General features: G+C 52.4%; 1 protein-coding gene across 1 annotated transcript in view; it reads left to right on the top strand.

Moving 5' to 3' along the window:
• The first annotated feature begins 842 nt into the window (after positions 1–842).
• SYTL3 (synaptotagmin like 3) overlaps positions 843–23702 on the top strand; it is a 653935-nt gene continuing 631075 nt past the window's right edge. Inside the window, exon 1 of the mRNA XM_086927324.1 lies at positions 843–921. The gene's annotated coding sequence lies outside the window, so the exon portion shown is untranslated. The remainder of the gene's footprint in view (positions 922–23702) is intronic.

Consider the following 23702-nt stretch of genomic DNA (forward strand, 5'->3'; position numbering starts at 1 on the left):
TGCTGTCAGAAGAATGTACTTGTTATGATTGGACTGGCAGCTAATGTACCCTGCCTCCTACAATTTCACTTCTTCCATATATACATAAAAATATATAAATATATATCAAGTCCACAGTTACCGAAAGGTGCGGGGCACACTCCCAGTCAGCACGTTCAATTTGAGGCAAGAAGCAGACATCACCCAATGCCACCAGAGCCTGACGACGCTTCTTTTGACGCTACTCTGCATACTGAGCTACTGCCAACCACAAGACTCCAGTAATCCTCCCATTTTATTATTTCAACAATGAAACTCAGGTGAGTAAAAATAAGCCAATTGCATTCTGGGACCGGTAGTCTTATTCCATGACACCCCAGTGAGCTGGTGGCAGGCATCCAGTAAAATATTCAAAACATCACAGGTGTGTTTGCTGAGTTTCATTTCATTGCTATTTGGATGTTAGGTTGCCACCTCTTCCTCGACTCAGCAGCATTACGAAATCGTATGTGGTTTCCTCCTATAAGGGGTGGGTGAAGAATGCTTAAGACATGTATTTTGCCACTATTCAAAACTAGGCATCAGACACATTGTACTGATAAGCGTAGTCCTTTACTATAAATCCACTTGGCGTAATCCCTGTAACTATCTCTTTTAAATCCTGAATACATTTAAAGTACACAAAGTTAGACCCGTCGCTGTCTCACGTTCCTGCACGTGTGCATCTCTGTGACTGTGGTCGCTTAGCACAAGCTGTGGCTTCTAAACGCCCATCTCTGAGATCCTTTGGGGTCTCAGTGAGTGAGTATGCAGGAAGGAAGGGAGCTGACGTATGAATTTCCACAGTAAAAAAAAAGCCAAAACGCGACCTGCTTGTGTGACTCTAAAGTGAACTTGCTCTGCGCTGGTCTGCACGGCTTCAGCTTCGTGGGCTCTAAAGAGGTACGCTTGATCATTTATTTCTCTCTAAAGTGGATTTTAATCGGTGGGTAAGGTAAAATGATGCACCCTGCACCACCCTGCATAAATGGTGATGGACCCTAAATTGTCCATTGGCCCCGCATAGGCAGAGTCTTACACGCAGCAAGGCAGTCCTTAAGTCGTGCCAGGAGTTGCAGGCGGCGACATTGGCGCCGAACTTTGGGGACAATGATTTGTTTCCTTCATCAGACTGCGAACCAGAGCGAGAAAGACTTAAAAGGGAAGGGAGGGGAAGGGAAGGGGTGAACAGAAAGAACAGCAAAACAATAACAGGGAGAAATCGGGGACGGAAAGGAACCTGCATGAGTGAGATAACGAGGCAGGAAGTTTAGAGCAAAGGGAGAAAGAGCCATGAGATGGAAGCAATTCAAGACTTGGCAGGCATAGTAGTATTTGACGACCCGGCATTCATCACTGCTGGCGGTGCACTCCTAAGGAAAACTGTGGACTCCTGCGTATGTATGTATTTATGTGTTTTACAAATTAACATACATGCCAACATTGTGAAACAAAAAAAGACAGATTTTGAAAAAAAAAGGGGGGGGCATCATTTCCCCCATAAAATAATTTTAGGCGGTCTGTTGGCGTGTATGGTGCATTAAGCACTAGGGGGCGCCCCACATGTGCCTTCGACGGTGTCGTGGAGCCGCCCCACGTTACACGCTGCTGTTCACGCGGCTGGCACACCTGAGAACAAATTTTAAAAAGTGTGTTAGAGAAGGGCATTCATTTGAATCGTCTGACAAGACTCTGACGCAGCATGGATTTGAGAGGCGAAACCTATAATGTTTGTATTTGGCCTGTGTTTTGCTGACTGATTAGTAAAGGTGCCCGTTTCTTGCAGTGTAAACGGGAGAGCGTTATACTCTGGATAATAGCAAGCATTTAAATTCATTAGGGAAAGCTTAATGCTGAAAATATTTGTGTTTAATTAAATATTTCTCTTGCAATTCTAAATGTCTACTAATGTTGTTATGCTGCGTATTTGAGATATGCGCGTTTGCCTCAGACAACCCCCGATATTAGTTTCATATTTCCTGGCAACATTCTTGTTTTATGAGGTCAGGCAGTTTATCTGACTAATCAAGCTGCACAGCACCGGAGCGCATCACATGAGGGGATATTACAGTGGGTATGCTGTGAAGTGAGGAGAGATCCTCCCAATGCTATAATGCAATAACTCCGCCTGTAAAATATCGTTAATACCTCCCCGTGTTAACTGCCTTCACCCCTGTTGTAACTCTCCTCAGGGCCGCCATCTCGCTCTATGCTAGCAGGATGCCATGTGAGCTGGGGCCGGAGAACACTAAGGGGCAGATTTACAAGCCCTGTGCGCCGCCGGTGCATCACGTTGCGTGACGCACCAGTGGTACAGCCTGCTAAGGGATATTTACAAGCACAGGTAAAGTCACTCTGCGTGACTTAACCTGTGCTTGTAAATATCGCCCCTGTTCACGCAGCACTTTGCGTGTTAGGGGCGGGACATGGGTGCTGCTGTGGGTGTTCACACGCAACACCCATGTCGACTGATGCATTTCCAGATTTACGAGAAATCGCACACCTGGAAATTCGTCAGTTTGCTGCACCACTATAAGGGCCATTGCAGCATTGTGATTGGCTTAGGGTAGGGGAGGGAGGCTGCCGGCTTCCTGTGAGGAGCAGAGACACACAGGACGAACCGACACAGGACCGGACTGGGCCGACTAAGGTAAATTAACTTTATTTTTTTCAATCAAATTACACCTCCCCTACCCCCCGAGCGACCCCCGCAAGTCATGCAGGCAGTAACTGGACTGCACCCTATTGCTAGTTGCAGCTGTTGGCAATGTACAGTGGTGGGATCGCGGGGCAGCAGCAGGGGTGCGGAGGAATTAATAATTAAAAAATTTACCTGACACCGACCTGTCGGCCACCTCACACCTCAGTGCTCTTCTGCTCTTCTTGCTCCCAGCAGTCCCATCATTAACCCCCCATCCGATACAGACATTGATCTCATGGAGAGTAGCATGGGGATTGGCCTGAGTGGCTGGTTTAACGCTCGCTCAGACACAGGGAGTCTGTGTTGTTTCTCCACCCGACTTTGAACACAGCTGGGTTGGAGAAACCTACATTCGCTTGTCTGTTTGGCCAGCCTAAGACGTCTGGCCAAACAGACATGCACATTTACAAGTGCCCACCACTTCTCCTCCCAGTCCCTGGCATCAAAGGATTGCCCTGCTAGCCCTAGACTCAGCAGCATCAGCTGCCAGTGAAAAATAAAACAATAATAACGTTGTTTTATTATTGTTTATTTTTCCTTCTGGGCTAAGTGGGGCGAAGCTCTTCTGCTATTACAGAGGAGCCACCACTGCCTATTCCAGGAAAGGGTGCTGAGGCAAATGCAGTGGAAAGGTTCACTGACTGCGCACCACAAATATGTGGTGTACAGTCACTGCATACGAGTGCGAAGAGAGTTCACTAATATACTACCCCTAGGGCAGTCATGAGTTCATAGCATTTGTGGAAAAGGGCACACTATTCTAATCTGACCCATTTTAAGGCGTGGACAGACTGGCAAGCCGGGCAAGTGGGCAATTTCCCAGGAGGCTGGAGCTCCAGGAGGCTGTCGTTAACACTTGGAGGCTGGTTTCAGCCTCCAGGAGTGGTGGTGCACGTAAATGTTTTTTTTTAAAACCTTTATTATATCGTTCAACAAAAAGTACAGAAGTAGCCCTACAACCACAGGGGCCGGTCACCACATGTAAGCGATTCGTATCAGGAGTTCCAATAACACAGCTCTTCAGCCGGCAACCCTGGGGTCCGGCAGCGGTAAAGGATATACGGTGCATTGAAAACATTTCGGATCAAGGATATACATAAAGTTTTTTATTTTACATTTAACTGCCCCCCCCCCCCCCCCCCCCAGAGACAAGATAAAGAAGAAGATACAGGATATCCGGAGCTACACACTCAAAGGTATAATAAATGCGGGTAGGTGTGAGAAGGTAGTCGCGGATCAAGTTAGAGAAACAGTAAAGACGCAAGTGCTAATAAGTTCACTAAGGGTGAAGAACAAAACTACCGATCTCTCATCGTAGCCGCCCACCCCAGACCCCGCCCACTTGTATCCTTCAGGATGAAACCGAAAGTACTGCTACCGGACCCTGCAAGAAGAAAGAAAAAAAGGGGCCATAGAACACAACAAAGGCAAAATAACAAACCCCCCACGCACCCCCACCCTGCACCCCTGCAATGGCTACGGCCCACCCCACTAGCAGCGTGCCTGTCGCCCAGAGGAATACCCTAAAAAGAGAGAGAGAGAAAGAAAAAGGGACCATAGAACAAAACAAAGGCAAAATAACAAACCCCCCCTCCACCCTGCACCCCTGCAATGGCTTCGGCCTAACCCACTAGCAGCGTGCCTGTCGCCCAGAAACGTCCCTAACAGAGAAGAGAAGCGGAGGAGGAGAGACAAAAACACACTCCCGGACTCCCTTACCCCCCACCAGATGCGACCACCCCGAAACAAGATCAAAATAGAATGCAGCAAAATACACAATCAATCCGGGGAAGCATGATACGTACCACCCGACTCCCGCACTTTACAGGTCACAATCCCAGCAGCAGATTAAATTATTTTTCCAAACCCTAAAAAACCCCACAGGTTAACCCTGGCCAGTGCCATTCTTCACTAGAGCACTTATAACCCAGACCACAGCAACAATGAGAGAGGCAAAGCTTTCATAAAAGTTCAAGTCAGTATGAGCAAACCAAATAAAGGATAAAAGTTCACGATATCCACAGAGCAAGCGAGGAGAAGCGTGGAAGGATGATAAAACTCTCCAATAGTCACATGTGATCTTGTTGAGGCACTCGAGGTTGTCCATAGTGATAGTCAGCGGGATATGGCTCAAGCAGGGGACGCTGATAATGTTCACGGGCGCGTGATCTGTCTTGTAGGAATCAGCAGCGCACACGGAATCCAGCTTCCGCTCAGGGTCCTCAAAGTTGAGCATACAATGTTCCGTGGGTAGTGCAGCTGGCTGAGATGATGGCGAAAAGCCACCGTCCAGTCTCCGGCAAAGATCTTCCATTGTTACCGACAGTGCCTGGTAGTTGACGATGATCTGTGAGTGGAGCGCTCTAATGGCCGCCATTACGGGGTGCAGCGGTGGTGTGTCTTCTGCCCCCTCCATCTCCTCTCGCAAAGCGACAGATCAGGATGTGAATCCCGGAGGTCGACTACTCCGGGGTAGCAGGCACAACCAGAGCGGACAACAACAATGGGCGCTCTCACCTCACGATTTCTGCACCTTCGCCGCTGGTCTGGGCTCCCGTCCACATCCCCCGAAAGGCTTACGATGTCTCCCGGCGTCGGATACAGGGCTGCAGCAAATGATGTGTCACGCTACAGCGTGTGCGGTGCAGGCAGGATACGAAATCGCCGTTAAAAACAGGTAAAATGTGTCTCCGTTCGGGAGACCGGACGAAGCCCAAAGTTTACAGCCGATGTTGTTCAACTCCAGCCCGGATGGGTTGGAAATCGAGGCCTCGGTTTCCACGCTGAGATAGGCCGAGAATGAAACACGGCGTATCTTCGTCACCCGATGTGGTAAAAGGTTCGGGATTGCGCCTTCAGAGTCAGTCACTCCTCGTGTACACGGGAGTCCGGTGTGAAAACAAGATAACTTGCAGGATATACGAGCAGCTGGCAGAGGTCGGCGGAGCCGGGAGCTTATGCGGCCATCTTGCTTGCTAGCGTAGCTCCTCCACCAATTTATTTTTTATTTTTTGAAAAACATTTTTATTGGCATTTTCCATTATTACATACATCACATCTAATATTGCCGATGTTTTTGGCATACAATTGACCCCGAACGGGGACGTAAGACTGTGACACACAAGCATATGAATTGAGGCACTTTGAGCCCCATCACTCCGTTCATTACTTAGCAATGACCCTCTCGGGTCTGTGTCCATATATAGGTAACCTTTCCATATGCTGCTCGCCATGTCCCACAGGGGATGCGAGGTGCAGTGTCTCCCCGCATGCGAACATGGCGGGGCTTGGAAAGATCAGCCTTAGTGTCACCGTGAATAAACTTGGGATAAAAAAAAAACTAGGGTGCACTGTGTCTTATGTTGTAGTTGCGCGTAGGGGAGCGCCGGAGGGCTGCACGAATGCGGGAAATCATAACGTTATTGCGCCACAGCGGATTGGGGGAAGGGAGAAGGACAACGCTAGGAGCTGTCTACGTTGGAGTGTGGGGACGGGACTATGTCGGCCATTATGTCTGACCCATTGGGAGTTTGGGCCCTTTGCATACCCTCCCGAGCACCCCCTGGGGCCATAGGGGGCCTAGTGGAACCACCCTCCGGTGTTTCTGCCCCTGTCGCCGTTTCATGTGCGGAGGAGTGAAGCAGCATGGCCCACGGCATGGAGATTGGATGCTTGCGAGTTCCCTGGGCTTCCTCCCTCTTCCGCTGCTCCCCACTTCTTGACTGCGCCTACCAATGCCGCCAGGTGCTTTCCAGTGCATGGTTATGCACCGCTTGGCCAGGAGAAGCACTAAGGAGGCAAAGCGCATTTCGACTTTCATGTGCTTGTGACGCTTACCGATGCCGAGGGCGCTAGCTTCCCACTTGTAAAGGTCCGGGAGACCCGTGACTGCTCCCAAGGTAGCATGGACGGTACCCCAGTAGCTGTGGAGGGACGGACAGTCCCACAGCATGTGCAAAAAGGAGGCAGTGAAGCAGCATGGCCCACGGCATGGAGATTGGATGCTTGCGAGTTCCCTGGGCTTCCTCCCTCTTCCGCTGCTCCCCACTTCTTGACTGCGCCTACCAATGCCGCCAGGTGCTTTCCAGTGCATGGTTATGCACCGCTTGGCCAGGAGAAGCACTAAGGAGGCAAAGCGCATTTCGACTTTCATGTGCTTGTGACGCTTACCGATGCCGAGGGCGCTAGCTTCCCACTTGTAAAGGTCCGGGAGACCCGTGACTGCTCCCAAGGTAGCATGGACGGTACCCCAGTAGCTGTGGAGGGACGGACAGTCCCACAGCATGTGCAAAAAGGAGGCATCGGGCTCCTGACGTCTAGGGCAGGCGAAGGCACCATTGGGGAAATACTTCTGGAGCGTTGAAGGAGTGAGATATGCCCGATGCAGGATATGCAGTTGTATGTTTTTGAAGCAGTAGTTGCGGGATACTTTCTTGGTGTATGCTAGTGCTTTGACCCACTCCCTATCGTGTAAAGCCCTGCGAAAGTCGGCTTCCCATTGTTCCCTGAGGGACACAAGTGTGGGTTGCTTAAGGGATCGTATAGCTTGATATAATCAAGTAACTAGGTGTCGCCCTGGGCCCATCTGTAGAATGGAGTGGAGGACCGGGTGTGTAGGGGGCTCTTCCTCAACTGTGTGCCAATGTTTATGGCAGTCTCTTAGGAGCTGCCTGTACATCAAGAACTGTCCCCTAGGAAGCTCAAAGTCATTCACGAGTACCTCAAACGTCTGCAGTTGTCCGTCAAAATAGCGCTCCCCAACTTCCGTCAGGACGTGTTCCATCCATAAGTGCAGCATGCTCTCTATGTAGTGTGTGCGACCCTTGGGTAGCCCTACCAACGGCTGGAGAGGGGAGTACCGGGGTGCCACACAATTCATTCTATAGATGCGTGCAAGACAGACGTGCGCCATCATCAGCTGGAGTGGCCTTGCCAGGGGGGGGCGCATCTCCTGGTAGTAACATGCGATGGATGGCGGGGGGCGCAACTGCCCAGCTGCAGTGGCCAATTCACTTTGCGCCCGGCCCGCTGTCCAACGGGACACCCATTGTAATTAGGCAGCCAGTAAGTAAGCCTCAAAGGACGGCGAAGCCAGCCCTCCTTGGTCAAGAGATAACTGCAACTTAGCCAGGGTGATGCACCTGTGGCCAGAGCCCCAGATAAGAGCCCCCAGCAGAGCATCTATCTTGCTGAAAAACGAGCGGGGGGAACCACTGAGAGGTTGGAAAAGAGATATAGGAGTCTTGGGACTCGGATCATTTTTGCAATCGCTATCTTACCCGTGATTGCGAGTGGGAGATCCTTCCAGAAGTGTACAGATGATCTAATGCCTGCCATCAGATTTCAATAATTACCCTCGTAGATGTCAAGCGGGGTGTGGTACAGTTGAACTCCCAGGTACCGCACTGCCTGCGGGCTCCATGAAAGATCAACGTCACCCAGCCGCAGCTGTATTGGGGCATTGCCTGTACCAGGGGGTAAACTGTGGACTTGGACCAATTAACTCGTAGTCCTGCCACTCCTTCAAAGTCTTGTAGAATGCGAAGTATAGGTGTGAGGTCTGCTGCAATATCCCGGACATATATGAGAACATCATCACCGTATAATGACACAATATGGATGGAATTGGCAATAGGAATTCCCCACTCCTCACCCTCGGCACGAAGACAGGCAGCCAAGGGCTCCATTGCCATGGGGAAAAGGAGGGAGGAAAGCGGGCAGCCCTGCCTGGTGCCGCGGCGGACCGCAAAAGAGGCGGAGATGAGGGGGCCCAGTCGAACTCTGGAGGTGGGTGCAGTGTATATGAGCCTAGTATATGCCTGAAGGTGAGATCCTATCTCCATATGTTGCAAGACCTGAAATAGGTATGCCCATGAGAGAGTGTCAAAGGCTTTTTCCAGATCCAGGACCAGGCACGAGGGAAACGGTCAAGATCTGGTCCTGTACGTGGAACAGCCGCCGGATATTGGAAGAAGTGTTCCTGCCCGGCACAAATCCATTCTGATCCAGATGGACTAGCTGCGGAAGGACAGTAGCATAGCGATCCTCCAGGATTTTCCCGTAGATTTTATCATCCGCAGGCAATAGGGCTATGGGCCGGTAAGAACTCAGCTGTTGGTCCCTATCCGGTTTAAGAAGAGACTCTATGACCGATTCGCACATGGATTGGGGTAAGGTGCCTTCATCCAGGGCCGCTCGGAATTGCTGCTCCAGCTGGGGACCAGTTGGGATGCAAAGGTGCGATAAAATTCTAGTGGAAGGCCGTCCAATCAGGGGGCCTTGCGGGTAGCTAATGCTTTCATAGCGTGTCTGATTTCTGTCACTCGAATGGGGTCATCAAGATCTCGATGGGTGTCACGGTCTATCTGGGGCAGCTGGTGATGAACCAGGAATTGGCAGAGGGCCTCCCCAGATATTTGAGCAGGACTAGCGTATAACGATGTATAATGTGGACCATGACATTCTTCTCCACCGTGTCGGACAAGCAGGCATCCAGGGCCCTGCACAGGATTGGATCAAGTCCTTCCTTTCTGGCAGAGTGCAAACTGTCCATCTAGGCCCCTTCACTGCGACCCAGGTATCCACCACCTGTGGAGTCCCCCAGGGATCCTCCCTTTCACCCCTCCTTTTTAATTTATACCTCCGCCCGCTAATTCATTCACTCAGTAACTGGAACTGCACTGTCCTCAACTACGCAGATGATATGCAGATCATCTTTCCCTTAGACACCCCGGATGCCGCATCTAACTTCCAGGCAGTAATGCTGCACATCCAACAATGGATGATTTCTAACCAGCTTAAATTAAATCCGGAAAAAACGGAACTTATCCTGCCTGGTACCAGCTCAGCACACTGGGGACCTCAATTCTGGCCAGCTGAGCTGGGCACTGCCCCTATTCCGTCGAGTGCAGTAAAAAGCCTAGGTGTCACCATTGACAGGGACCTCACCCTCAAAACCCACGTCGGAGCTATCATCTCTGCTAGCATGTTCCAGCTACGTAAAATCCGAAAGATCTCTCACCTGCTTTCCCACGAGGCCTTGGTTCAAATCGTCATTTCCCTCGTCCTTTCCCGCCTCGACTTCTCCAACTCCCTCTTCTGGGGCCTATCCAGGTCCCTGCTGCACCGCCTCCAGATGGTGCAGAACCAGGCAGCAAGACTCATTTGTAAAGCCCCCAAATGGCAATCGGCTAGACCCCTCCTGGCCAAGCTGCACTGGCTGCCCATCGAACAAAGGGCTGCCTTCAAAATTGGATGCCTAATCTATAAAGCCCGGCATACCAAATGCCCGGCCTTTCTGAAATCCCTCATTAACCCACACTGCCCCACTCGCAATCTCCGCTCTGCCCATCTTCACCTTCTCACCGTTCCAGCGATCAAGTTAAAAAAACAGGGTGGCCGGAGATTTAGTTTCCTGGCACCCAAGCTGTGGAACTCCATTCCCCTACACATCAAAACCTCTGACACCTTGCTGAGCTTTAGAAAGAGCCTAAAGACCTGGCTCTTCTCGAACTCCCATTAGCTCTCAGCTCTACCTCAATTCCAACCTCAGCGCCAGGAAACCTCCGGTGTCAGTGCGCTCTATAAATTTAGCCTAACATTAACATTAACATTAACAATGTTCTTGAAAGGCGCTCAGGATAGAATCTTAAGAGTACAATAGGGTACCTCGAGTATTGCGAATGACTGTGACGAGTGGAAGGGTCGAGTCCTGCTCAGCCAGCCATGCCAACAACTTACCCGCCCTGTCACCTTCGCTGTGAGCCCGTGCCGCGTATGCCGGAAAGTTATACCTACGCAAGCTAACTAAAGCCTCTTCGTATGCTGTTTTTGCGGCAGCAATTTGGGCAGTCGTGGCTTTGTCTGGGTCAGCTTTTTTTGTTAGAGCGGCTAGTGCCTGCTCTGTTCTTTTTATGTCTCGCTCCAAGACTTGACGGACCCCTGCGACTTGTCGAATACATGTGCCCCGTATAACAACTTTAAAGGCGCCCCATTCTGTTGCACACGTGGTGGCAGTATCAGTGTTCTCTTGAAAGTACTGGCTGGTATGGTCCGCCTGTGTTTGCTTGAAAACCGGGTCGTCGATACATTCCCTGGGTAAACGCCATGTAGGGACCAGGGGGAGTGGCGGGCGCCATCGTATCTTGAGTGTATGTGCGTCATGGTCTGATATGGTCCTGCCCTGGTAGTCTGCATCAGAAATGAGGGACAAGATAGCAGGGGAGCAAAGGAAACTGTCCAAGCGCACTCAGGTCATGAGGCACTGAGTGGAATGAGTAAAGCCTAGCAGTGGGGTTACGCTCACGCCAGGCATCAGCAAGGGACCAATGGCGCGCCCGCCACAAATCGCTTTGCCTGTGCCGCTATGGGAGACGTCGGATGGGGGGATGGGATCTATCCAGTGTTATGTTTGGTACGCAATTGTAGTCCCCTCCTAAGATCCAGGGAACTTGTGCGTATGTGCTCAATAGGTAGAAAGTGTGTCCCAGGACTTACTTTGGTTAATATTGGGGCCCATATATATTCCCCACTAGAACTGCTTGGCCGTCCAGTCGTCCCTGCAAATGAACGTATCGGCCGTCTGGGTCAATGGCACAGGAATGTTCCTGAAATGGAATGCCGGGGCATACCCATATAAGGGTGCCTCGAGCAAAGGCCGAATAAGTAGTAGCGCATATGATTCCCCTCCAACGCCTACGCAATTTTGTCACTTCGCCTACTGTTAGGTGCGTTTCTTGCAAGAACGCGATTTGCGCATGGTAACGCTTGCTATAGGCATAGACTGAGTACCGTTTATGCGCAGTGTGCATTCCACGCACGTTCAGTGTAAGGATGGTGATGGTGCCTGTCTGCGCCATCGGTGTGGATGTATGATATGTAATGTTGTGTGGCCACCCCATTGCTCCGGAAGGCCCTGAGCTTTAGACCGCCCCTCCCACCTCCGCGTTGCTATGGCATCTGTGCTGCTACTCATCGGCACGTTAACGGGGACACAGTGCAGAGTGAGAGTGCTCAGTGGGGGGGGGGGGGGGGGGGGGGGGAACTGGGGTAGGACAAAACGTAGCCCCAATGCAGGGGACCTATCGACAAAAGCGATATGTCCAAACTGGCTCTTAGCAGGTACGAGAGCATCAACATATTGTGGGTTTGGCGGCCTGTGTCTGCAAGGTACCTCAGCTTGTGGGCTATGCTCGCAAGTGAATGGCTGCTCGCTGGTTTGCTTGAGTGGATAACTGGCTAACCAGGCCTAAGATGGGTTGCGGGCACGCGTGCAGTGAGGTCGCTCGTGCTGGTGCCAAAGAGGTATCTCCTCCCCCCCAGTACTTCCTTCAAGTGTCGAAAATCCATTTATATCAAGTCATCAGCAGACCTCGGGGTGATCAAGGGCAGGGCAACTGAGTCCACTCCAGATTACGTTGTTTCACTATCTCCTTCCTCTTCGGAAGTGAATATGTGAGGAGCCCATTCAATGTCCGTCGCTGGGGATGCGGGACGGAGATTCGCCACCGCCTTTAAGGCGCTCCGTCATTCTTGAACTATTTACTCCAGGTCTGGTGACCCCAGGGTGCGCAGTAGCGAGTTGGAGGCTACCTTTCGATTGCGTCGCCATGAGCCTTGTCTTCTGGGTCTTGGCGTTCCTGTGGGCCTCTCATGGGCATGCTCTGTGCGAGGACCCGTGGCATCAAGTTGGTCCATCCAGTCATGCGCCTCCTCCGGGTTCCTGAAGAAATGAGTGGTACCGTCCTGCATGACCTTAAGGCGGGCAGGGAATAGCAGGGAGTATTGTATCTTTTCTGCTCTAAGTCGCCGTTTCACGTCCAAGAAGGACGACCTTTGGTGCTGGACCGTTCGGGAATAGTCAGGGAATATCATGATGACTTTGTTCTCCACCCAAATCGGCCTGGCCTGCCGGGCTGCCCTTAACACTACATCACAGTCTATGAAGTGCAAGAATTTTGCCAGCATGGGGCGCGATGGAGCCCCCAGCCAGGGCAGCGCGCTGGGACCCGATGGGCCCGCTCAATGGAGAAGAACGCTGACCGCTCTGCATCTGGCGTGAATGACTTAGTCCAGGTCTCCATGTACTCCATTGCATCTGCCTTTTCAATTCCCTCTGGCAGGCCAAGGACGTGTATATTGCAGCGCCTCTACCGCCCTTCCAAGTAGTCGATTCGTTCTTCCATGGTAGACATGCGGCCTTTCAACGACTGTATCGTGTCTTGATGGGTCTGCACCATGGGCTGGAGGGAAGTGACAGTTTTTCCAATATCCGAGACCTTGTTGGACAATTTTCGGTGGTCGTCACGGAGGAGGCTAATGTCTGTCGTCAAGGTGCCCAGTTGCTGCTCCATTGAGAGTCTGGATTGCTCTATTGCCAAGAGAACCCTGTCCAATTTGGCAGAGAGGGAGACATCTGTTGATGTGGCATCATCCTTTGGGACCCCGTGGAGTGATTGTGGGCAGTGCTGATGTGGCTCCGTGGGCTGCCCTGTCACCCTTGGCTTGCCCATTCTTGCCGCAGGGATCGCTGAAGCGCGTCTGGCGTTGTCTCCCAGGCGAAGCACTTGGCTCGGCTGACCGTGTGTCTCCCTATGCCGTAAACAGTCGGTGCTACTTGTCGGTGGCATTGCGTCAGGAAAGTGCTGGGATGTAGGTAAGTCTGCGGATGCTAGTAGGCCGCCGTAGTGGAAACTCAACAGGCAGCTGGGACGGTACTTCTAGTTAGACATCATTGTGTAGTTTATTGTAATACTACCGGCTCTGCTTGGCGCCTAACGTGGACCATCACAGCCCTGATGGTGGAGCAACTCGCAACACTCCTTCCCCCGAGTGTCTACTTGGTGTTAAACCCCTCTGGGCGACTAGGATGCTGGCACAGTCACTGGCACCTATTCTACAATCATCGTTGTACACAGCTGTCAGTAGTTTTCGCACAATATGCCACCCTAGAAAGTTGCAATCAGCCTGTGTTCTCACAGTTCTCACTGCCCCTAGGGAGCCAATGGGCAGCCTTCCCTGGTGCTGGCTGGCCGGGTCTCCTCTTACTGTCGCTCATAGGAATGCCCATTAGTGGAGGTCCCTAATCCCTGGTAGACGCTGTTGTAAGCGCTAGCTGTGGGCCTCAGCACCGCGCTCCAATCTGTATCAGCAGCGTGTGTCCTGTGGGCGGCCATTTTAGAGTCAGGCAGGCCGCCTAATGATCGCGGCCTGTACTAGATTCCACCTGACACACCAGGCCTCCCGTCAGCCCTCCAACTTCAGCCACTGGGCTCGCCTGGGCATCACTGTCAAGCCACAAGCGTGGGAGGCTGGCCGCGTGGATCCCCAGCTCCGCCCATCCACGATGAGCTGTCACTGTCGAACGAGCCGGCAACTGCACCCGACGGGCCCTCACTTTCACCAGGCCGTGGGTGCTATCTGGGCGCGTCTCCCTTCGGCCCCAGCAGGTGAGCAGGGTGTCGCGACCGATGTTTGGTGGGAGGCAGGAGGAGGAACTGGTGGTGGGCGGCGGTCACTCCAGGCCTTCATTGCCGGTGTATTGCGGGCACACGGCGCTCACGCCCGCATGTAGCGGTCCACTTCCCCTCCCCCTCCTGTGGCTGCTGCTGTTTTTGCAGGAGCGCTATTAAGGTGCCAGACTTCCTCCTAGGGCCGCCGAAGTGCTACAGGTACTCAGCAGCTCATGCACCCCGACGAGGGCTGTCCAAGACAACGGTCACCATTTTGTGCTCCATACTGTTCCCCCTTCTCGGAGCACGATTTTGGCCACATTAATGCAGCATGGCCATCACAGGTGTCGGTGCTGGATGCCCTGCATGGTCCGGCGCCGCTGGACCCTATCTGCGATCAGCTAGGCTACTTGGAAATGAGGGAGGTGGGAGCCCTCTCCCTGAGCCTCAGCTAGGCACGTCCGCCCTGGTGGCCACACTCCCGGGGTGGTGCACATTATGCAATCCCAGCGGCAAATTGATAGAGTTGCTCCGGTTCTATTCAGCATTAGCACGCCTGCACATGGGGGCTGAATTTATAATTTTTGCCAGGGCTGTTTTAAGTTCCCAGTCCGGCTCAGTTTAATGGTACACCATGGTGCAAATACCGATAGTGAGGCGCATGGGGGACCCCAACCCTTCAACATATCCTCATTCAGCCTAAGATAAATGAATAGCTGTGAGATATGGGAGACTTAGGGGCTCCCTTATCACGTTCTGCGGGAGGGGCATTATTTTTCATAACTCCACCGCAGACAATGGCCCCTAAATATAGTGCAGACCCTGGGCTTTTGTGTTACAAATCATTGGGAGATAGGAGAACTGGTTTCGCACAGTGGTGGCACCGGAGGGGCTTACTCCTTTCTTTACTCTGGAGCGAGCCCACAGGGTGCCTGCTCGCCCACCAGGGCTTGGCCGCCCCCCCCGACCGATGGTGGCGCGGCTCCTCCATTATAAAGACCGGGATCTCCTCATCCAGCGGGCTAGGATGTCGGGCCCGTATGAGGTGGAAAACAGCAAGGTCACGATCTTCCCGGACTACACTCAGGCGGTCCAGAAGAACAGGGCATCGTTCCTAGCGGTGAAGAAGGAGCTCCGGGAGGAAGGCATCCAATATTCCTTGCTCTACCCGGCCAAGCTGCGGATCATACTTGATGGAACTACGCAGTTTTTCCAGACCCCAGACGAAGTTTGGCAATGGCTGGAGTCGTATAGAGCGAGGACGGACAGGTCGCATAAAAGTAGGCGAGATCAGCCTAAGCAGCCCCGGATCAGACAATCGCAGCGCATCAGGTCCCGCAACAGGCGCCAGCGGGAGAAACGGGAGGCTCAAATGGCTGCGGAAAAGAGAGATGCGCTCGCAGCGACGGCGGCCATTACGGGGTCGCAACAGAACAGTGACCGGGTGGAAACGGACTCGGGTGGAGAAGGCAGCAGAACGGGAGAAGACCTCTCAGAGGCGGAAAGCTCGAAGGGGCCGGTGGTGACCCCCCAGACTTCTGATGGAATATTTTGCGGTTGAGACTGTGTTGGGACTTGCTCGAGACCTAATGGTAGGGCGGTATCCTGTTGGAGATGAGTGGGTTGCCGGGGGGGGGGGGGGGGGGGGGGTTGAGCGCGCAGTAGGGGATGAGGGCGCGGGGTGCGGGCTCCGCTAGCTGGGGTCGGCGATAACTCACCCCCCTTGGGCCCTTAAGGCCAGCTGTGGTGGAGACCACAGGGTAGGAACATGGGTAGTTGGTTCGAGGTTTGGATTGGGGCTGACATTGGGTTTGTAGGCTCTGTCCTGGGGAGTGGGGTTTGGGGTGTTGCTTTTTTGTTCAGGTTGTGTTCTGGGGGGGGCATCTGCTTTGGAAGGGATGTGAACTTTTGTTATTTGGATCGGACTGCTCGATGTTGGTATGGGGACATTACCTAACCTGAAATGCCTGACGTGGAATGTCCGGGGGCTGCGAACTATGGTCAAACGCCACAAAGTACACGCATTCCTGGTGCGAAGAGGGGTACAGATTGCTATGCTGCAGGAAACCCATCTGACTAAAAAAGAGTGCGCTGCGTTGCAAAAAAGATGGCGGGCCAGGTGTTCGGCATATGCCAGGGGGGTGCTGATTTGGGTGAGAGCGGGGATACCGTTCCAGGTGCTGAATCAAGTGGTGGACCCTGATGGTAGGTTTGTAGCAGTGGAGGGGAGGTTGTATGGAAGGGATGTGGTTCTCTGCTGTGTGTATGCGCCAAATACTGATCAGGCTCGATATTTTGATGGTCTCTCTGGGTCCTTGGCTTCTTTCCTGGCGGGCCCGATAGTGTTAGGGGGGGACTTCAACTCGATTACGGATGTGGCTCTGGATAGGTCCCATCCCCCCCTAGTAGACTCTCCGGTGCGCAAGTTGACCATGCACAGGAAGGATTGGCAGGACAGATGGGGGTTGCTGGATGTATGGCGGGAGCAGCACAGAGACACCAGGGATTATTCCTTTTACTCTGCTCTCCACGCGCTGCATGTGAGGATAGATTCGGTGCTCTGTAGTGGGTCCCTAGCCCCAGTGATCTCTCATACGGAGTACTTGGCCAGAACCATTTCAGATCATAACCCCCTATTGGTGCACATCCAGTGGCAGCGGGAGCGCTCGGCGATACCAACATGGCGGCTTCGGCCGGAGACGCTAGAGGACTCTGTATTCCATGACGCTGTCCAGCAGGGTATCGGCCGATACTTTGATGAGAATGAGGGCACGGCCACGAGTCGGTCCACTGAATGGGATGCAATGAAAGTGGTGGTGAGAGGGGTGTGTCTGGGTAGGTTTTCGAATGCTTGTACGACTGTGTTGAATGCACGTATGAAAGCGGAAGAGACTTTGAGAGATGTGGAGCGCCGCAGGCCGGCCAGCCCGGACTTACAGACCCAGTTGTTGGAAGCGAAGGAAGTGGTCGCCACCGAGACGGAACGGTTGAGGTGTTACGACTACAGGCAGTACGCCATTAGAGCGCATGCAGAACGGGACAAGGTGGACACACTCTTGGCCAGACTTGCTAACCCGGAACTTAGGGGTTGCCCGATCCTTAGCATTAGCAACGCACAAGGGGAGATGGTGTATTCCCAGGCAGCGGTGTTGGAGTGCTTTCGGGTGTATTATCAGGAATTATATCAGAGTCAGTTGGGAGTGGAGGTCCAGGACATAGCGGAGTACCTAGGGGCGAGGCAGCTTCTGGTCCTAGATGAGGAGGACGCGAAGGAGTTGGGTGGCCCGATCACGCTCACTGAAATACGGGTGGCTATTAAACATATGGCTCGTAATAAAACGCCCGGGGTAGACGGGTTACCAATAGAATTTTATCAGCAGTAGGTCGACAGTTTGGCCCCCAGGCTCCTGGTGGTGTACACGGAGGCTTTTGAGACAGGAAGCTTGCCTGGGTCCATGCGCGAGGCCTTGATTGTCCCGCTCCTGAAGCCTGGTAGGGATGCGACGGACGTGAGGTCCTATCGCCCGCTGTCCATGCTGACGGTGGATTACAAGATCCTGAGCCGGATATTGGCAACCAGACTGGCCCCACACATGACGGGCCTGGTGCACAGGGATCAGGCTGGGTTTATCCCCACGAGGAGTACGGCGCTGTATATTCGCCGCCTGGTGGGGATAATGGGCACCATCCTGGATGGGGACGGGGCCCAAGCGGTCCTGTCCGTGGACATCGAGAAGGCCTTTGACAGCTTGGAATGGACCTTCCTGGATGGAGTGCTGGAGAGGTTTGGCATGGGTGAGGGGTTCCGCCGGTGGACGAAGGTCTTATATGCCTCGGCGACGGCGCGGGTGCGTTTGGGTGGGCTGGTGTCTGCGGCATACCCGGTGGGTAGGGGCACGAGACAGGGGTGCTCCCTTTCCCCCTTGCTGTTTGCCCTGGCGATGGAACCCTTGGCGGTCCATGCGAGGTCGGGTGACAGGTATGCGGGAATAGCCAGCAGCGGGCAGCAACATCATATATCGCTGTATGCGGACGACCTACTTCTGTATCTCGATGATACGGCGCGGGCCCTGAAAGGTGCGATGGACCTGTTGTCGGAGTTTGGCCGGCTGTCGGGACTTAAGGTCAACTGGACGAAGACCTGTGTGTTCCCGCTGAGAGCGGGGTCGCCCAGCCCTGCTCGTGACTTGGGGGTGCTCTGGGAGCCAACTTGCTTCACTTATCTGGGAGTCCGCATCTACCACGCGGCCGCGGACCTATTGGAGGGCAACATCGGTCGGTGCGTTCGGGCACTGAGGGGCAGCATGGCCTTCTGGTCGACCCTCCCACTGACGGTTCTGGGGAGGATAGCTCTTTTAAAAATGGTGGCGCTCCCCCGCTTTCTGTATTACTTCCGGACGTTGCCTATCTGGATTCCTCAGGGGATCTTTAGAGACCTGAGGACGATGATTATTGGGTTCCTGTGGGGGCATGGCCGCCGTAGAGTGGCGCTGAGCACGCTGCTTCGCCCCAAGGTCGAGGGGGGCATGGCTGTACCCGACTTTGAGCTATATTATTTAGCGGCGCAATTGCAGGTCCTCACGCAGAACGTGGCCAGGGTGTTTAGGGGGCCGGAGGCGGACCGAGAGCAGGGGATGCAATGCCATGTGTTGTCCTACATCGTTATGCAGCAGAGACTTGAGTTGCGGGGCCTCACTATGGAGGAACGGACACTCAGGCTGTGCTGGCAGAGGAGCCTTAGGAGAGCGAAGGCGACACGGCCTTATGCGCCGGAGATCCCGATCGGTATGCTGACGGCCTTGCCGCACGGGGGTGACTGGTCCCCATTGCTGGATTGGGAGGAGGCGGGCCTGCAGGTGGTAGGAGACCTGTACATCGATGGGGCCCTGGTACCCTTTGAGGTGCTTCGGGAACAGTTCGGGCTGCCTGATGGGGGGTTTCTCCTACACGCGGCGGTGGTGGCAGCTATACAGAAGCACTGGAAAGGGGGGCTCATGGAACCGACCACGACTATGGCGTGCCAGTATGTGGTGATGGCAGCGGGCACGTTCAAGGCTGTGACATGCCTCCATAATAGGATGCTGAACGAGGGACTGGAACCGCTCCAGGGGCTCAAGGCTAAATGGGAGGAGAGCGTGGGCAGACCCATTCCAGACACGGCGTGGAGTCACATCTTGCGGCGCACGTGGAAGGGCACGAGAAATGCGCGCTTCCAGCAAGTGCATTTCTATGTGCTCCATAGGGCCTACCTGACCCCCGAAAAAATACGGCGGTATTTCCAGGTACAGGACGCTCGGTGCCCGCGGTGTTCGTCTCTAGGAGCCGACATGGATCATTTGCTCTGGGGGTGCTCACATTTGGAGGCCTACTGGGCGGAGGTGGGGGACCTCTTAAACGAGGTGACCGACAGGGAGGTGGAATTTGATATGGCGGCATGCTTGCTGCTCTGGTTCCCGCACACCAAACACACCAAGGTGACGAGCAAATTTATTGATCTGGGTCTGATACTGGCGCAAAGAGAAATATCATGGCATTGGAAGTCCAAGGGCGGGCCGTCACTGCGGAGATGGAAGAACGAATTGCTGCGGTGGTCTGAATGCGAGAGTGTGCTCCGGATGAAGCAGGCTGTCAAGCTTGGTAGTGAGAAGGCTTTGGATGCAGCGCGTGCATGGGAGTTGGTGGTGCAGGCTTTGCGTGATTCTTTGGTGGAGGATGAGGATTGAGGGAATAGGACCAGCGGACACTGCGGGGCAAACGAACACAGAGTTGTCATTGACACTGTAGTGGATCAACCAACACATCAGCACGAAGCACACACCTTTAGCAGTTGCCAGGGTGGGGACATAGGGGGGGTCGTTTAGTGGGAGTTTGGGGTGGGTCGGCAGCCGGGTAGCTGGTTGTCTGCAAGGGCGACTTCGGGTTAAGTGGGTCAGTTAGGCACCGCGCGGAGCTAGAAATGGTGGGGAGGAGCGGCCAGGTATGATAGGCTCCATAGCGCTTGGGGTGGGCCCTGGAACGGACAGTAGCATTGATCACGCAAGCGGAATGGCTGACGAAGGTATTGTTGAGGGTGGGGGGGTAAAATGCGGATACGTAAAACGATCTTTCGACCATGGTCCCTATGGGACGCTCACCGTGATGTTTTCCTACCAAGTAGAGTATAATGCCGCCCGGCCTCCGGGATGCGGGCTGAATGGCTGTGTATGATATACGTTTTACTGTTGATCGGGGGGGATGTCACGAGTGGACTGGTTGACTACTTGTATTCTGTGGTTTCTAACTCTGCAATAAAAACAAATTTAAAAAAAAACAAAAAAAAAAAACAAATCATTGGGAGATATGGCACAAACACATCAGGTTATGTTATGTTAGCCATGATTTCTAGAGCGCACGTACACCCAGAGGTTTCATGGCGCTATGACTGAAGAGATGCGACCCGGATGCCGTTATGCGTAGGCCTGCATCAAAAGCCAAGTTTTCAGCCGTCCCCTAAAGCACAACAGATCTGTACAGCTTCTGATCTCGGTGGGTAATGCGTTCCAGAGTTTAGGAGCCAGAAACGCAAACCTACATCCACCTTGGCGTTTGAGCTTATAAGATGGTACCATCATAGGCTGAAGTTGGGCAGAGCGCAGGGGACGTAAAGGGGTATATCTAGAGACCAACTTGTTAATGAATGCGGGGCTGTTGCAGTATAGTGACTTAAATATCAGGCATCTGAGCAACCAGGAGCCAATGTAACTTCTTCAGGAGGAAGGATGCCGAGTGCCATTTGGGTTGATGGAATATCTACCTTGCCGCTTGGTTCTGGACCAGTTGGAGGCGTTTGGATAGAAAGAGTGGAAGTCCCAGATAGATAGCGTTAGCATAGTCTAAATGGGACAACACAAGTGCAGTCACCACCTGCACCAGTGCTCAGTGAGTGAACATACGGCAAATCTTTCTTATCCTGCGAAGTTGAAAGGAACAGGAGAAAACCACTGTCCCAACCTGTGTTTTCAGGGATAAGTCACTGTCGATGGTTACCCCCAGACTACGTACGTGGGGGGGCGGTTGCGGTGGATTACCCAATTCAGGCGGCCAATAATGAGGGCACCAGAACCTGCTGCTGTTCCCAGTCAGCAACAGTTCGGTCTTGTCTGGGTTCAATTTAAGATGATTCTGATCCATCCACTGACGGATAAACCGCATTGTCTCTTGAAATTGTGAGACTGAACTTGGGGTGCCATCAATCGTAAACAGGAGCTGCAGGTCATCAGCATAGTTGAAGGTGACTGTGTTAATTTCTTTCAATGCCAGGATCAAGGGAAATAGATAAATATTAAAAAGATAAGGTGAGAGAGAGGATCCCTGCGGGACCCCACAAGGAATGGAGGACTTGGCAGCCATAAAGTTCCCTAGTTGAACCGCTTGAGAGCGGCGGTTGAGGAAGGAGCAAATCCAACTGAAGGCCGAGCCCTGGATGCCGGCCTGCCCGACACGGTCGCACAAAATTTTGTGATCGACCGTGTCGAACGCCGCCGACAAATCCAGGAGAACCAGTGCCTGTGGTATACTCAGGTCGGCCTTCTGACGTAGGGAGTCAAGGACTGTCAACATGACCGCCTCTGTACCATGCGCTGGGCAAAAATCCGCTTGATGTGGGTCCAAATAGTGCTCATAAAGGGTTGCTTCAATGAGAAAATACACCCCGGAAACATCATGCTTCAATGAGAAAATACTCCCCCGGAAACATCATCCAGCACATAGCCTTGAAAGCTAAAACCTGCGCCCTCACTAATACAACAACTTCATTAATATCGCCACCCTTAAACCTCCCTGTTCGCACTGCTCTAGACACATGCACTCTGGAAGCAGCTACATTTATTACCAAGGTGCCATGAGCTGTCATCCAGCAAGGATGCATTGTTTGGGTATGACTATTCAAACTGCCAACCTGAAAAAAAGGAGCAAGACTACATCTCACCCAACAATCAACAGAGTAAGGGAACCTCTAACCAGTGAAAATAAACTAAGCATAAAAGAGTTACTCATAGTACTGCAGTTTTCGAGGCAGTCACAGGTTGGTCATCAAATCATATCAAAACCAACGCCCTCTTCTGATGGGCATTTATGGGTGTCGCATTGGGGTTCCATTTGATCCTTACCACGCTACACTGGGGTACTAACTTTCCTTACCTATTCCTCTTTTGAATGGGAACTGCACGCGAGCATCAAATTGACATGTCTGCGTGGACTGAGCATTTGTGTTGTTCTGCATGCTGCTCGTTTTCAATCAGGGTTCATCGCCACTTTTTCTGCATGTGGAATGGAATGTGCCACTGACAGAGAGGTAGTGGTGAGATGCTATTGTCACTCACTGTGCAATTGTGCTTGCTCACCTCCAAATAGTCAGATCTCTGGACCAGACACTCATTGTAAAGATGCCTTACAGGTTTGTGATGCAGAAGAGGATCTGTACTTGCCATAAGACACCTGGGCTTTGAATATGTTAACCAAGGCTTTGAATATGCAAACAAGTTGAGTGACTTATGTGGTCCCCAGAGCAAATGCTTGAAAGCAGTCCATGTTGCGGTTGCATCTGTTCTTCTAGTGATGATGTTGCCATATGCATGAGGCACAGTGAGAGCACGCCTCACAATTTGCACCCAACACCAACACTGCCTAGTTACAGTAAGCTTTTTAAGGTGGAATCTGAGATCATGAAAATGTCAGGACCATCACTTGATTCAGCCTTATAAATCTCACCAACTGCACCTTGGTATCCTTCATCCTAGACATCACTGTGGAAGACACCAATATCCTTAGTCTCTCCAGAGGAGCCTGGCACCTTCATGCTAAATAATTTAGCTTGCTGCAATGAACACACTATAGTCCTTTTCCGGTATGTTTAGAACATTCTAAGACATGCCCCAGACTACAGAGAACCCAAGGGGCTTACGAGGAGTGAGAAACATACCTTTGCAGACCCCACAAATGCTAGTTGTAGCAAGAGCAGTTGTAGTAACTCCTGTGACTCAGCAAACAACCAAACACTGGCCATGGACCAGTTCTCCTCCCCACTGCAAAGTCTTAATCTTTGGCCCTTGAGTCCCAACTCGAGAGAGGCAGTAGAGCAAGTAAGCTCACTCGTACATAAAAGAAGTGGCATGCGCAACTCAGTGTGCACCCTGGATAGTAACCTGGGACACAAAATTGATGACTAAATATAGAAAAAAAACTGACAGCCGTTAGTCTAGATTCTTTATACCTAACTCTACATATATGTCCCTACATAGTGCATACATCTTCAGGGTTCATAGATGTGCAGTTAGGAATAGTAAACCTATACTTCCCTATATGCACTCAACCTTCGATATTGTATTCCTTGATATTCTGTCCTCGATATTTGTGTATCACAATGTTCTCGGGGTCTATATTTAGTAGTACAATACTTCAATTCCTAGTTAGGGCCTAACCAGAGAAGTGATTCACTACAAGCTCTTTAAGACAATCAAATGGGTCATGGGACTATGGCTGGAGGACACAAAGAA

Source organism: Lissotriton vulgaris, chromosome 6 (assembly GCF_964263255.1).
Source record: "Lissotriton vulgaris chromosome 6, aLisVul1.2, whole genome shotgun sequence".
In the NCBI taxonomy this organism is placed as follows: Eukaryota; Metazoa; Chordata; class Amphibia; order Caudata; family Salamandridae; genus Lissotriton; species Lissotriton vulgaris.